Raw genomic sequence first — 17,087 nt, 5'->3', positions numbered from 1 at the left:
CTTCCCCTTAAAAAAAAAAAAAAAAAAAAAAAAAAAAAAAAAAAACTCATTTTACTTGTCAGCATTTACATGTCACAGGATTTTATACTAATAAAAACCCATATTTCCTGCTTCTTGAACTTTGTAAGGTATGGTAATACAAGATCCTCACCCTAGCAGAGAGACAAGAGGAGGAAGTCCATTTAAATATCACAACCATTCCTAGATCTGCCACGATCCCTCTGTGATTTCTGACCTCATTCCTACACTTTTTTTTTTTTTAAGATTTTATTTATTTATTTGACTGAGAGAGACACAGCAAGAGAGGGAACACAAGCAGGGTGAGAGGGAGAGGAAGAAGCAGTCTTCCCACTGAGCAAGGAGCCCAATGCCAGACTCAATCCCAGGACCTTAGGATCATGACTTTAGCCAAAGGCAGCCGCTTAATGACTGAGCCACCCAGGCGCCCCTCTACCCTACTTTTAGACAATACCCACAGTCTAGTCCAAATCTCCTCACTGCACAAAATAGAGGTCTGGGGGAATTTCAGTGGAAGTGGCAAAGTGGATTTAGATCTCAGACCTCCTAATTGCCCAACCAAAGCAATTAATTATTATATATTCACTAAGGCAGTTATGGCCTATTTGCAGGGAGCTTTGTACCCAATCGGGCACATTCTAGAAGGATGCATTTGTAAGTGGCTATAAGGGGATGAAAAGTTATTCCTGCTACAAGATGTAAAGTACCATGAATTTTCATTCACAGGTAGCATTCACACTACCTGAGAGCTTGTTGGAAATGCAGAGTTTAGGAGCACCTAGGTGGCTCAGTCGGTTAAGTGTCCAACTCTTGGTTTCAGCTCAGGACATGATCTCGCAGTTCTGGAATCGAGCCTGGTGTTGGGCTCTGTGCTCAGCACAGAGTCTGCTTCATATTTTCTCTACCTCTCCCTCCCACTCACTCAATCCCAGGAGGCAGGGATCTCCACTAATTTATAGGCCCTATGTGCAGAATCATTTGGGAGAAGCTCCTGGTTGCTGAGAAAGGGGATTTTTCTTTTCTTTAATCTAAGAACTCATAGCACTTACTTCTGAGCTAACAATTGTTTGCTTGGGACCTGTGTGCAGGATCTCAACCAAAGGATTAAAAACTGGATCCAGGCATGAAGAGAAAACGAATAATTAAATTAGTAGAGTACCAAAAGGAAGAAGAGACACGCTTTGGAATAGAAGGGGAGGGGACGGGACAATGGCCTAAAAACTATTTGGCTCCTCTTACCTTGTTCTATCAGACCAATTTGTATGTGTGCAAAGCAGCAAGATATATATATAAAAAAAAAAAAAAATAGAAGAAAAAAATGGAACTGTGGTCCTCCTTTTGGCTCCATAATTGTGTTTTGGACATAAGAATGAGACTCTCCCTTAAACAGAATCTCTGATACCTATGTTTGAATAATAGATGTTCTCAATTATTACTAAAAGTGTCACCTCTGAAATACGAGGGCCCCATACCTGTGATGCTATCAGCCTCACAGGCACATGCTGAGGATTTAGATTCCTTATTTTGTTTTCCCCTATCTTTCCCAATCCCTCGAATCAGAGCAAATGTCTCTGTATTGTTCTAAAGCGTGCACAGAAATGTGATGTAACCTAAGCGAGGTTTTCAGGTGTTCCTTTTTTTCCACCAATGAGGAAAGAAAATAGATGACACCACAAGTTTAATGCTAATTGATTTATTACCTGCCTAAGCAAATCTCAGGCAAGGCAATGGCAGGCTTGGACTTAAAGCAAATGATTTACAAGATAATGTTTGACTCTGGGAAAGGGTAATCAGACCCAGATACAATGGATGATAGGATAATTGAGAAGAAATAAAAGAGGATAAATTGCCATGTGCTAATGAGTTTACAGGCCTTAATGGGAAGGACATCAGTTTTAACACTCAGGTTATGAGCTAGGAGCAAGTCTTTTGCTCCACCCACCCCCTCCCCAACTGCTAAAGATGTAGTGCTGAAACAAACCAAGATTAATGGTACCCCACTCATTTACTTAACTATTCTTTACACCTCAGACAGCTTCCTGTACTAAACATAGAGGGCCATGGTGCTTATTTTTTAAAACCAACTTTACTCCAAGCAGTTCCTGTCAGCAGATGCCACTTACCCAACAGGACCCGGATACAAATGTTTTCGGCTCAACCACTTGAGCAACAACTCTTCTGCCTCCTGGGTCCCCAGGGCCCTTGGAGCCTGATGAGTTAACGCCTTTATCTGCAAGCCTTTTGGCCTAACAGAGAATATTCCAAACCATTTATGCAACCGGGGTGCACTCACATTTGGAAATGGTTGCCTGAGCAGCAATCATGTCTCGCCTCATGATTCATTTTTATATCTCACTCACCCGCCATCCCACATCACCAGCGAGGACTAGTGACACTTTATTGGTATTTTTGATTACTACTATAGCCATCTGAATTTTTCACAGGATGGGGGCCTCTGGTCCAAACGTTAGCCTCACACTATACTAAGAGTACAGGCTACAAAGAAATAAAGGGGCCATGGCGAGCGGGGCAATTGGGAAGTAATGTAGGGCCAGGCACTTCCTAGGAGACTGAGAACCTATTCCCTTGTAATGTTTCCACCAAATGAAGTTTAATATGATGAATCATGGTGCAACTCAAGCACGTCCTCCCCTCTCAAAAAGGTAGCTCAAGTGCAGCATTTAAACATGTCTGAATGATGACTCTATTTCCTTACACAGAAGCCAAAGGAGTACATATCCAAAATGACTGTTTCTACCTGTACTGGGAAGGCTGCTTTGGAGAAGTGCACGTTTGCACATCTGCTTGGGAAATCCGAGTGCTCGTTTCATGTTTACTGATGTAATGCCCACCAAACTGCGCTCTCATTCTGAGGAGTTGATTCACCGTTGTAGTTAGATCATAAAACATAATTGAGTGATTCCTCCTCAAGCCATAATTATTTTTCTGACCTGCTATTTTGTGGAGCAATTTGAAGGATTGATTTGAAACTGACATGCTCGCTATTTCTGAATCAAGCAGTGTCCCTGTGAAACTATAGGCAATATTATTTTTTCCACTCAGCGTGAGATTTTAAGAATTGCAAGGTTGTGTCAAGTTTCTAACGGGAGTAAGATTTCACTAGTTCATGTTAATTTGGAACGATCAGTAAAATTATATTAAGTTTGTCGTCCTGGTTTACACTTTACTAAGTGCTTTTATCTGAAAAAACTGGCTAAGTAATACAGGACGAAGGTTGTTTTTGTTGTTGGTGGTCACTGAAACTATCCGTAGTAATGCAGAAGAATTTGCTCAGCTTACTCGATAGCTAAGATTGATTAAGATACTAACCAGAAATGTGGGAGTATAAGCTTCTAACAAACTATGCTTGCCCCAGCCCCTTACACCTTCCGCCCTGCACTCACTTATTTATTAATACTTCATATAGCAAATCTGTTGTCAGTGCAGGCCACCCATTTGGGTTTAATTCTTACAGTTTCTAACTTAGGCCTGGTGATGCTCTCTCCCATACCATTTGTGCAAAAGCTTCGGGTGCAGGCAACAAAGAAGTACTTCCTTGCTCCCAAAGACCAAAAGAAAGAAAGAATGAAAGGGAGGGAGGGAGGGAAAGAAAGAAAGAGGAGCCCAATTTCTCAGGCAGATAAACTGAGTCTTAAGAGTTGTTTCATGGTCTCTGCAGGTCACACAAGGAGCAGAAAAGCTGGGAACGAGTCCTGGGATCTCTGACTCCCACGCCCCCATTGGGAACACTAGACAATACTGACACCCTCCATGAACTGAATCCAAAAATCGTAAAAGATAAGTTGTTTCCTTATATTGTTCAAAGAGGAAAAAAAAAAGAATGGCTTTCCCACAGAGAGCAAACAAGTACTGAATGGGCCCTCTCTTCATCCTATAGAACTCTATGTGAGAATATTTTTTTTCTTATGTGAATTCTTAAAAAGTCCATTTGGATTGTTGCCTAAAACAGAACATTTCAGAACAGACCTATTTTTTTGTCTAAACAATAGAAGTATCGGGTCATAGAATTTCAGAGTTGGAAAAGACCTTAGAGATCACAGAGTTCAACACCCTCATTTTACAAACTGAGAATCAGAAACATTAACCAGCATGGACATGTTTATAAGTCATACATAACAGAGGCAATTAAATAAATTATAAAGAGACAAAATCTATTTGTATGAACATTCCAATTATTCTAGAAAAAAAGCACAAGGATATGTTATCTGAAACACATGTATTATTTTACGTGGTGAGACTTGGCTTCTGCCCTCCCAAAGAAATAGAGCAAATTTCACTGACAGTGGATTCAATTGCATTGCGAAACTGAACAAATACCAAATTGCCCCCAATCTCCCATCAAGACCAGTCCATGACAGATTCCACGGGTCCAGGTTTTGTTGATAGCTAAAAAAGAAAATGGAAGAGATTAGCATGATAGCAGAGCCTAGCACAACACGGAGATTAAGTAAGAAGAGGGTCAAAAACATCCATGGAGAGGAATTAGATAACCTGTGCGAAAGTGAGATATAGGGAAGCTCATGTTCCACGTTCAGGTATCAGTTGGTCAAGGCCTTTTTGGGGAAGAATTCTTATCTTCCATTGGATGCCTTCTCTGACTTCCTGTTCCCTCCAGCCAGTAAACCTGCAGCCTTAGAAGCTGGAGGTTCCCTGGAGAAAACTACTACTCTTTCTAAAACAGACAAGCAGGTGCACCAAAAGGACTTTCTCCCAAGGACATGGCATGTTGATCCTGGATACAACACATTTACTGGATAGAAATGCTCAGTTCCTCTAAGTCTGAAATTTCTACTTGCTCCCACCTCAGCTCCCTTATTTTCTTATTTTATCTATTGTGGAAAGTAACAGAAAGACTGTAAAGTGAGTGGTTCCAAAGTGATTTAAGTGTGGTCTCAACTGACTCATCACCTAGGACAGAAACAATGGTGCAGATGGATTTTGGATGTTTTTAGAAAGAAATTTTGACAGGGAAAATATGTTGACAAACAACAAAGCGTAATATTATTGCCCAGGGGAAGCTGATGCCCAAGACTTAAGTGTTGGAGGTCCTAGAATTTTAGGACTGCAAAGATATTTGTGGCTCTGCCTCATTTTACAAATAGAAAAGCAAGCTTTAGGTTTTCAGAAATTTAGCCGAGGTCATTTAGCCAGTCAAAGGCAATGAAAGACTCAGGCTACTGGGTTCCCACTGCAATGATTTTTCTAGAAATACTAGATAAGCTCACACAGGCCTAAGAAAAATAAATAAATAGAATAAACAACAGCTGAACAACAACAAAATATTGCCCTTGATTTTTTTTTAAAAAGAGAATTTCAGAAGTGATAGTGTATAAATTAATCACGACCATCTGTGGATATAAATGTGACTGTAGCTAGGAACTTATGGCTGATAAGGGAGCTCTTTAACTCCTAAAGGTAGGCAAGATTTAAGGTATCCTATGGGAAATGAAAAGCTTCAGCTAATTAAGATCTTCCAGATGAATGGGGGCAGCAGGAACCCCGGTGAGCTGGTTTTACGCCAGGCCTTTACCTCATATATGGTCACCTACGTGGTGAATTGGTAGCTTTGGAGGAGAGCTACAGTCTTACTTTATCTTTCCTATAAAGCTTTGTTTTCCTTTGCCAAATTGACTATCAGAGCTTATAATCTGGCTCTCGATCACCAAGCCCTGATGGCTTTCCAATGCGCAAAGAGCACGACTTGGGAGTAGATTTACTACAAATCCAGAGACCCAGGAAGACACTCATTCCACCAACAATGAAATCCAAGGGAGGTGGTCACGGACACCAGTGGGAGCCTTGTCATTTGGACAGACTTTCAATCAACAGGTAGCAGCTCGACATGCCAAACTTCAAGCATTATATTCATATGATTTTATTCTTACACCAAAATACAAAGCTGTTGATGAGAAAATTGCACACATGCTGAATGACAGGTTCATGTCAGACAGCCAGATGGTTTCACTTAGGGCTCTTCCCATCACTGCCGCAAGTGGGAGAGGGAAAAGAAGGCAACAGTGTTCTAGACTAAGAATCCCTTGAGAGCTGAGTGGGAGGCTTTTGATTTTACATCATTGTATATTAAGCATCTACAACAGTGCCTGACCCATAGTAAATGCTCCACATGTGTCTTTTGGAACTGATATGGTGGTACTTAAGTCAGTCAATTTAAGGAAGAAAAAAATAAATTTTCCTTCTGCTGTGCTAATTTTATTTATCCATATCATGCTAGATAGAAAGACATCCTTACAAACAACTGGGAATAGCGTTGGATTGTGGTTTGAGAATTTTTTTTCTTTCAAATTCAACAAATAATCTTGCTTCCATAAAAAACACTATAAAGGTATTCTTTAGAGGCTTATGCCAAATGCAAATATAGTTTTACATTCTAGGTTCTAAGAGAAATGTTATTTTGAAAATGTCTTCAAAACAAAATTTTCTGGTACCTAACCTATCTTTTATGGATTTTAAGGGGGCAAAAAGCAAACTGAACAACATGCTCATATGTGAACATACACACTGACATTTTACTGAACAAATCAGAAGTTGAGAAACAAGGAACTAGTTTTCAAAGTCTGGTTCGATAGGACAGAGAGTGTCCCTGATGGTAGGCATAAAAGCTCATTTTCGTCCTTTAAACCAATGGAGTGCTTGGACAAATGCTCAGTTCAAATATTTCATGGACACGGTGGGCACACAGCTATATGTCTATGAGCATACAAAATCACACACAATGTAATTTTACAATGTAATTTAAGTATAATGAAATAGACTCCCATTCCCAAGCACGGGGTACTCAATAAGAAGCCACCCCATTGGGAAATGGAAGGATTAAGCACAGATCCCTGTGCGGCATCATTCATCTTACACAGATATTAGCTTGATGTTCACATGAAAACATAAAAACTCCATCTGTTCTCTAGGCATACTCTGGTTGTTGTTCAGATGGTTTGTTTTAAAGATTAATTTATAATGGCTAAGTTAGTCATTCCAAGAGAAGAAGTATACAAAATGGAGCTTGGCATCTGGTTTAGCTAAAACTGTTGAGATTTTTAAGCAGGTGATTGTCAACATCACTACTTAAAGGATAAAATGAACAAGGAGTTAGAGACTGTCTGCAGATAGATGAGACTTCATCAGCATATGAGCTGAAACAAAATAAAAACAAGATAATAATTCTTCTTTAAACTGAAGGTCATCCCCAAGTACATATTAACTTTTTTTTTTTTATGATTTAGCCATATCAGAAAATTTTTTTAAGTCCTTCTGCTTTGATAGTGAAACTTTAACTAGGCCCATGTATCAAGTTACGTACTTAAATTTTCTAACTTCTTCAACTGTCACCACAGTTGAAGGTAGTCAGGGGAGTACAACAAGCTGGCCTCCCTTTCCTCTCAAATGGCAAATCTGTCATGGTGTCAGATACCAAGTATATATGCCAGTTATATTTTTGAGGACCATTTTATTAGGAGAATTGAAAATTTGTAATGAGAAAATATTTTCTTCATACTTGTTTTTCTAAAAGTGGTTATAGTTTCTATATACTCCTGACCAAAGAAGAACCCTTCTCAATCTGGGAAATTTCCATGAAGCTTGCTGAGAAACACCCATAAAGTTAAAAAAAAAAGCAGAGAAGACCCACCTGGCCACAGGGCAGCCTGGAGAGCAATGAATGTCAGAGCCTGTGTATCCAAGATAATGACGTCACTCCAGCGATCAAACGAGATCATACTTGCACAAGTATTCTCACATATGTACATGTTATCAGTTTACATTTAGGGTTTTGCTAACATTTCCAAAACAAATAATTGAGACATTGGGAAAATTTTGTTTTGAAGACATAGCAAAGAGTTGTCTGTTAAATTTTAGCCTATAAAAATATATTGCATTTGGCATATGCATTTAAATGCAAAGCATATCTTTACAATAGTCTTCCTAAGAGCAATACTCTTTGTTTAACTGGGAACAAAAGAAAATCTCAAGCCACTATCCTAAATACATGCTGGTTGTCCCTCAGGATGTCCCATCCAGTGCAAGTTTCACATACTCTGATTATCTGAAAGCACACTGGGTCCTCGTTCATTGATTACTTTCATTTCCCCATATTCTCTCTGCTCTTCCTAATTCTCACTGAATTAGAAGCAGCAAGTTTTAAGAGTACTGGGTGAGGAAATGTGGGGAAAATTCTCCAGGAAACGGAGGGATTACTGTTTTACTCATTTAAATCTATTGGGCTCTATGGCCATATGAATCACCTAAAATGGTATATTTACCTCTGTATCATTTTATTACATAGAGTGGCTTCCCTCTGTCCCAGCTATCCCACTGCAGCTAAGTGACAGAAAGAGCAACTCTACCACTGTTCACAGTCATAATCATCAAACCTTTGTCTATGTTGAGAATAGAATATTCGAAACTTCTTTCTTGTGCTAAAAAAATCAAACATTATATAACAAAACCTTTCAGGAGTGCTCACCGATTTCTTCTGACTTACTCTCACTATGTCAGACCCCAGAGATCAATGTCAAATGTATTTGATATTAAAAATTTTGAAAATGTTTCCTTAATTCACCTCTTCATATGGAAGAGCTTTTTCCTTTAAATATCTTACAACAAAGTAATTAATCATATTAGAATCAGAAGGAAATACAAACACACTATTAACAAATGTCCTGGTTTAAGTTCTTCTTATCTCTCCATTTGTACTGTATTTAAGTTCCCTCTGATATTTTAAGTTCTTTCATTTTTTTAGAGGCAGTCTTGTTTAAAAATTAAGAACTGGAATTTTGCGGCCCAGCTCCGTGGGCTCTAATCCAAGCTCCGCCACTACTTAGCCATGTGCTGTTGGACAAGTTACTTAACCTCCCCATGCCTTAGTTTCCACATCTGTAAAAACAGAATAATAACACAAACTCCCTAGTATTGCCATGAAGATTAAATGAATCGTTAATGTGTAAAGTGCTCAGAACAGTGACTGCACATAGTAAGCTCCCTGTAAGTGTTTGTTATAGAAATAAAATAAAAAGCTTAAAGACAATCATTGATTGGGTTCCATTTGGACAATGCCAGATAAATGGCCAGCACTTTGCTTGTCTTAGATTATCATCAAAATGTGATCTCTCTCATTTTACACTGATTTTTTCTCTGTGTGTTGACATCCATTTTAACATAATGACATCATTTCATTTCACTTTGGCCTCAGCTGTTAACAGTGCTATTGAACACTTGGTTTGGATTAATTTATCTTTCACATTTTAATATGGCTTTCTCACTATAGGAAAAGCCCCATGATATACTAACTAACTGATTTTATTTCAGAAAATTCAGTCTTGGAGATAAAGGATTACTTTTAAGAATCCCCATAAAAATTACAAGCTCAATTATAACGCGTCTGGTATTGTAAATATCTTCTTCTTTTACTTAATTATAGAACCTATCTTTATCCTTTTGGTTTGAGCTTGTAATATTCTGAATACAGTCTTTACAATTTATGAGATTCTTTTCTAGGAAAAGGTCTTCAAAAACTACATCAGTTAGGGCCTGGAAGACAGTCATAGTGTAAAAGCACATGCCTTTACAAACTTGCATCTTTAAAACTTGTGTACAATTTTTTATTGATCAGGAAGGGATGCTGTTTGGGAGAAGGGGGTGGGATTATGGACATTGGGGAGGGTATGTGCTTTGGTGAGTGCTGTGAAGTGTGTAAACCTGGTGATTCACAGACCTGTACCCCGGGAGATAAAAATATATGTTTATAAAAAATAAAAAATTAATTAAAAATTAAAAAAATAAATAAATAAAAGAAAAAAAATGTTATTAAAAAAAAACTTGTGTACAATTTACTTAGATATTAAAGTTGTATTTTGCTGCCATCTGAACATCTGAGTTAAAACATTTGAAGAATCAAGGTATGAAACAGGGGTAGAACAGAATCCCTGCCATCCATTGCCATTGGTAGGCCGGGAATCCATCAGTCTAGCAGATAATCTTCAAAAGTTCAAACATTTGATATGCATATACTAAATGGGCTTCCAGCTAAGTAAAGTGAATACTGGTATTGGTTTTTAGAAGCAGGTCCTTCTCAAAGAAGCCTTGGTACACACCTTTGACCCTTAACTGGGGTGCTCAAACATTGCCTGTGATGATGACTCCCAGTGAAGGCTCTGTGCTGTGCTTGGCTGCATTTCTATCTGAGTGCCAACAGCAAGATAAATGAAAGACTGGTTCACTGGAGTACTGGTGGTTTGGGGGCTATTGATTTTTGGTCCATTCTCTTTAAAAGTGAGATCTAAAAAGTTGACAGAGGGTCATTAATTTCATCATATACTTGTCGTCTCATCCATAACCAATCCAGGGTCTGAGTGTGCTTGTCACTCTGTGTTTGCACTTTATTTGTTTAGGGTTTTCTTGGTGATTCCACTTTTTTTTTTTCCCCTTTCACTTCAGCCCCTTTAAATAAAAAGAAAAAAAAAAAAAAAAGACACACCAGTTTGTGGATCTTTCCTGAAACTGATTTGGGGATGGGGAAAATACAGATATAGAGAAGAGACTCAAATAACAAGAAACACACTTAAAAGGCTCACAAAAGTCTCTATCAGCTGCCTTCTAACCTTAGTTCAAAATAGAAAAACACATAAAATTCATCAATCCTTATTATTCATTTTCTCCTCAAATGAATAAACACTTATATAGGTGAACTGGTGGTCTTATTTTAATGAAATATTAAGATCTAAGTTGATAACTTTCTTTTAAAGAAAGCTCCTGCGCTCTTAACAAAAGCTGTTGAAATGAGTAAAAATAATTGATAGTGATGACCATTAATTGAGTTTCTTTGGCTCTATGTTCTGAATAGGTCTACCAATCCTTCAAGAAACACCAAAGTGAGTTTTAAGATATCATGAAAACATCTTACCGCTGTGATTTTATTGTGTTATGACGGCGGTTTAATTTTTGTTTGTTTTTTAACAGGGTAAGGAGAGCTTGGCAGCCTCCATAATTATTATTGAAATAACCATCAAATAAAATCTTTAAGCCTGGCTGAATATTCAATGAGCTGTGTAAATCTGGAGTGCATGAAACAATAGCACAGGGCAAGAGTAGAAATCCAGAGAACAAAACAGGGATTTTTAGAGAATTCTGCAGCAGTCACCCAAGTAAGTGATGTCCTACTTGACTTAGGACATAGTCGATTCTCTGGTATCTGTTCTGAAACCCAATGCAAGGCTGCAAGTGAGGAAAGCAAAAGAAAATATGATTAAGTTCATGGGCCAAGGCAAGGAAATCCAGTATTAATAATATCACAACCTGCCAGTAAATCTCTATTTTATAGGTGAAGAAATACATTTCTACTTTAAAGTGTGTTTTTATATACCCTTGAGTGCCCAACTAGCTAAACTACCAAGGGAGCTCTACATGATTTAGAAGTTAATCCTTCAAATGGCTAACAATTGAATGCCTCAGCTGTTTGTAGTTTCCTACTGCTGGCTAATTTCATTTTTGTTTCATATGTTCAGTGGTAAGCTTTCATTGTTCGCTGACACTGAGGTTGTAAGTCTAGTTAATTTAGTTAAAATGAGGCTGGGAATGTTCACAGTTTTCTGCCTGCTTCAACCAGACCTGGAAAAACTTGGAGTGAACACCCCACAAAGAAACTCGTGGCAAGGAAATTCAGATGACCCCGCTCAGGGTCAGCTTTAACAACCACTGAAGAGGGATGTAAATAAAAATTTTTCAATGTGTTAGGGCGTCTGAAATCTGAAAATGTTTGATGCTTTGCATTATCTCAGACTCTGAGGTTGCTTTTCACGGCCAACTCACTTTTCTTTTTTATTTCATTTTCCCTCAAAGCGATTGCTTGAAATTATAGTAAAGGACACACCCAAAAGCCTCTTACTACCAAAATCTCTGGATTTTATTTATTTATTTATTTGTTTGTTTATTTATTTATTATTTTTTTTTTTTTTTTTGCATCATCCTATCCCTGAGGACTGTCAGAAGAAACAGACTTTCCCCAGGCACTTCCTCTGTCTCTCCCCACTGTCCCAAGGCTTCTCACACTTCTTCCAGCTACTCAAGGGCACAAAACTGCTTCCCACTTTCTCCTCACCAAACAACTGCTCCTCACCCTCTTAGTTCAATATAGCCATCACTTGCTCTAAGGTATCCATACTAACATTTCACACTGAGTCTGGTCCCCTGGACCCACATTCTCTCCCTATGCACTCAACTATGTACTATATCTTCATAGCGCTAAACAAGCTCATAATTAAACAACTAATCACATAACTGGTTTTTAAATGTCTGTCTTTCACATTATGACATAAGCTCTGGGTAGCCTAGAACAGTATCTGTCTTTACTCACTTTCCTATGTTCCAGAGCCCTGCTCAGGGTAGCCACTCAAAATGGTATTGAATGAATGAAATCTGTTCTAGCATCACTTATCTCACCTGCAAAATGGAATAAAAGGGGATGCTTGTTTTTTGACATTGTGATTAGGATCAAATGAGATAACAAATATGTGAAAAGCACTTCATATGCCATCAAATGTTACTGGGATTATTGTTAATACATAATGGTAATAGTTGTTGCTGTATCTGCTTGTGACATATGGAAACAATTTCTTGAAAAGAATTTCTCTACTGATGATTACTGTGATCTTCCTTCATGGAATGACAGCCAACCACTAGCCTGGAAGTAGTCCCACTGTCTCCCTCAGCTATCTCCGAGCTTCCTAAGCAGGCTGCCACCCAGGAATATGATTTTGAACCTTCACAATTCCATTATAACCATCATCTTGGGTGACTCCAAAAATAAACAAACCATTTTTTAATGTTAGAATGTAAAATTCTTCTAGAACAAAACAAGGCCTTGCCTAGAGGCATTTAATTCTACTAGTGGAAATGGACATAAGACTAGGTCCCCATGATTCTGGCCAAATTCAGTAACAGGATGACCATATATCTCTATGAGATCCTAAGAGAAGGCACTAAACTCAGTCTGGAGCCTCGGGAATGACTCCTGGAGGAGATGGTGACTGGGCTAATTCCTAAAGAATGAACAAGTCTCCCCAGGTAAAGGCGAGGAAAGTGGTCCCAACAGAAGAACAAGCTAGATAAGCAAGATACAAAAGTATGAAACAATTAGATGTCCAGATGGCCAATCATATGGACTTTCAGTAGAAGACCAGCAGAGAGGCTTTATCTACAATATCCTAGAACTCTAGCAGTTGCTTAGAAGCCTTCATCCGAGATGCGGTTTTAGCAGCCAAAAGTAGAATTGCCAACACCCAGCAAAATCAGCTTATGAGTGACTTAAAATCAAAATCACCACTCCATCATACCTATCTTAGCATCAGCTAAATGGAGCTCCTTTTAGAAAAGCTATTTTCCACGATAATTTTCTTTCTGAAAAACCAATCATGTGAAAGTATGAAAAATGTACATTTCAATGCTTAAATATGTCTTTTCTTCTCCTACGCAGAAGCCCTCCTCCTTTCCTCCTCTCCAGCAATGCCCGCTTGCATTCACACACTCTGTGTGTCCATAGAGATACACACTTTTTTTCGAAGAAGTCATTAATTCTCAACTTCAGGAAATATGAAATAGACAAAGTGGGTAATTTTTCACACTTAGAAGAGTTTCTCCCATTATATTTGACTCTTTTTCATGCACAGCTATAATGAGATTAATATAATTTATTTTTTCCATTAATTGGCTTCACAGATTGCTATGGGAGATGGTACCCAATCAAGTCAAACAAAACAGAAAATGCCCATGGCACTCATTTACCCCCAACCAAAGACCTATGGTCATCACAGCTTAACCTCCCAGCAGCTAGCTTTCCCAAAAAACTGATATCATATTAAAGCTCCAGAGGAATCAAACCTTAAATAAATTACTGAATTATCCTCTCCTCCTTTAAAGAGGTTTCCCTTTAAATTCAAAAAATTATCAGTAGGAAAGCACAAGTGCCAACAATGTGAAAGTTTGTAGGATGATATCACTTGTCAAATCATTTCACTCTGCAGAAGTTTGGAGTTGGAACACTTCTAGCTCATTGTGGAACTCTTCTCATAGAAGATGGGCTTCAGTAAAGCAATAAGTCACAAAAGATGCATTCCAGCTTCCTCTAGTCACTGCCATAAGAAAAGATGAGGGGACGGGGGAAGATTTTCAAAGTCCTGAAATCCTATAGACCACATTTAAACGCTGCAGTTGAGGAAGTTCTTACTTCAACATTAACAAGACATCCAAGGATTTGTATTTAGTTTTATGGGAGAGAGGGAAAATAGGGGGCTCCCTGATGAGAGCAAAACCACAATCAGATCGTCGGAGGTCCTTGTGACCAGCTATGAATTTTTTCATTTAATAACCCTGTCCTTCCTGTTGGGACTCATTGCCAGCAGAAAAATACAGCTCCGCAGTCACAGTTTCTACCATGAAAGGGGGGCGGGGTGTGCAGGTTTAGAAAGGGGAGGGAAGAGGCACGAGGGAGGAAAGTGCTCTTTATTACACTGGTCCCCTCTACCCACATTGTATTTGTTCTCTTCCTGGTCAGAGAAGAGAAATTCAGAGATGTCATGAGTCACAGCATTTGATCTGTAAACACAGTAAGCCAAAAAGGAAGAAATTCCTTAAGAATCCTATTACCAGAGTGTACATTATGAGGAATCTGGTGTATCCATCACCTAGGAACAAAAGAAACTTAAGTATCACAGATCACAGTGAGCTGTTCATCAGGGAACTTACTACTAAAGAAAAACGTCCATTTTAAAGTTTTGTAGATATATTCAAGAAGCTAAAGTGACCCTAGGCTTTTTTTTTTTTTTACAATAAGGCAACTTTTAAATGCCCCTTTTTTTTTTTTTTTTAATTTCTTCATCTATGTTCAGCTTCAGCTTTTCTCCTAAGTTTGCCTCACACAGAGAATAGGTCCTTACTTTATTTTTTTTTTAAAGATTTTATTTATTTATTTGACAGAGAGAAATCACAAGTAGATGGAGAAGCAGGCAGAGAGAGAGAGAGAGAGAGAGGGAAGCAGGCTCCCTGCTGAGCAGAAAGCCCGATGCGGGACTCGATCCCAGGACCCTGAGATCATGACCTGAGCCGAAGGCAGCGGCTTAACCCACTGAGCCACCCAGGCGCCCAGGTCCTTACTTTAAATTCCATTCCCTTTTCTGTCCAACTCACACCTAGCAGGCTTTCAATAAACAGGTTTAAATGGAAGCAGATGGACCACTTAATCAGATAATAGAGAACACTGATAAAACTAAGCTGCCTCAGAAAAATCAAGAGTTCTCTGGGCTCAAAATCCAGGAATCCAGCAAGAAGGAAATATTCTCCCAGCTGAGCAATCATTACTCTTATATTTCTAAGCTCCTGTGGCACTGCAGTAAAGTGTCCAAGTCCTGTATGTTAACCGTGTTCTTTTTTTATGTGCCTCTAATTTCTAGTTTTTCTTTCCTCCCAGCTCCTCATCAAAAGGCCTGAAGTCACATTTTGATCATCATGAAGGCAAACAAAGTCCTTCAGTGCCCCTTTCGTTTCTCTGCTTCTCCTCCTTTTTTTCCCCGTTTCTATGTATACAATTCATTCTGTTGAATACTTTTCCTGACTATTCCATTCAGGTGCTCCTACATTCATGGTGTAATTTTATTTATGCCCTCTTGTTTGTAGCAAACATTTTTCGCTGTACCTGTGTCCGGGACCTTCAGTTTAAATCTTCAGCTATATAGATGGGCTAGACTTCCTGCCATCTGGGTGGGGAGGATATGACAAAATCCTACTAAGACTGTATATGGAAGAGTTGTAATAGTTTTTCTTGCCCCATTTAAGAGATTCAGTCACTCAATGTTGCTTATAACATTGTGTAAGAAAATAATAATAAGCCTTATTGTTTATTTAAATTGTTCCAGTTATATGGAATCTTACTCTTTTTTTTTCAATCAACAAAAATTTCATGGGCAAGGTCAATGATAATGACTACTATTATGGTGAGAAAAGTATGTCACATTTTTAGTGTATCAATCAAAATATTTATCGAACCTACTCTGTAATGGTCTGATAGTCATCAATATATAGAGACAGCACCCAAAAACCATGCCAGCTGTCAAAATTTTAAAAATCAGTGATGCACTACAGGGAACGGAAGGGAAGGAAAGGAAGACCTAGGATCCAACAGTCTACTCGTTTTCAAAATGAGGTCCAAAGCAGTGGTTCCAAACCTGCATGAGAATCGGAATAATCTTGGCAGCTTTTTAAGAAATAAAGAATCCCAGAGGCATCTGGGTGTCTTGGTGAGTTGAGCATCTGCCTTTGGCTCAGGTCATGATCCTGGGGTCCTCGGATACAGTCTGGCACTGGGGTCCCTGCTGACTGGGGAGTCTGCTTCTACCTCTTCCCCTCTCCCATGTTCATGCCCACACACTCTCTGTCTGTCTCTCTCTTTCAAATAAATAAATCTTTTTAAAAAAGAAAAAGGGAGGGGCGCCTGGGTGGCTCAGTGGGTTAAGCCTCTGCCTTCGGCTCCGGTCATGATCTCAGGGTCCTGGGATCGAGTCCCGCATCGGGCTCTCTGCTCGGCGGGGAGCCTGCTTCCCCCTCTCTATCTCTGCCTGCCTCTCTGCCTACCCGTGATCTCTGTCTGCCAAATAAATAAATAAAATCTTAAAAAAAAAAAAAAAAGAATATGATCACATCCTCTTAGGCACAGAGTCTGAACAAGGATAAAAAAAAGATAAAGATAACATTTAAAAAGATAAATTAAAAAAAAAAGCATAGTTAAAAAAAAGAAAAAGGGAAATACAGAATCCTGGTCCTAGACCTTATGAAAAATACCATCTGGAAGGAGACTCCAGAATTTGTATTTTTAAACTTCCTGGTAATCAAAAAGACTACTTCATCTGCAAGTTGCTGACCTATCTGGTCTTCATTTTAATCCACAGACTGGCTCAAAATGCAAGAGCAGATATATGAGATTCCTGGCCACTGAAAAAAAAGATAAAAGAGAGACCATTGTCTTTGAATGTTTTAAAGCTGGAAATTTACCA

At 38.7% G+C, this 17,087-nt stretch overlaps 1 protein-coding gene across 8 annotated transcripts in view; it reads right to left on the bottom strand.

Moving 5' to 3' along the window:
* MECOM (MDS1 and EVI1 complex locus) overlaps positions 1 to 17,087 on the bottom strand; it is a 544,809-nt gene that overhangs the window by 345,053 nt on the left and 182,669 nt on the right. The gene's annotated exons all lie outside the window — the stretch shown is intronic.

This window comes from Mustela nigripes, chromosome 2, assembly GCF_022355385.1.
Source record: "Mustela nigripes isolate SB6536 chromosome 2, MUSNIG.SB6536, whole genome shotgun sequence".
In the NCBI taxonomy this organism is placed as follows: Eukaryota; Metazoa; Chordata; class Mammalia; order Carnivora; family Mustelidae; genus Mustela; species Mustela nigripes.
The sequence above is the reverse complement of the archived record's forward strand: the minus strand, read 5'-3'. Positions and strand labels throughout refer to the sequence as shown.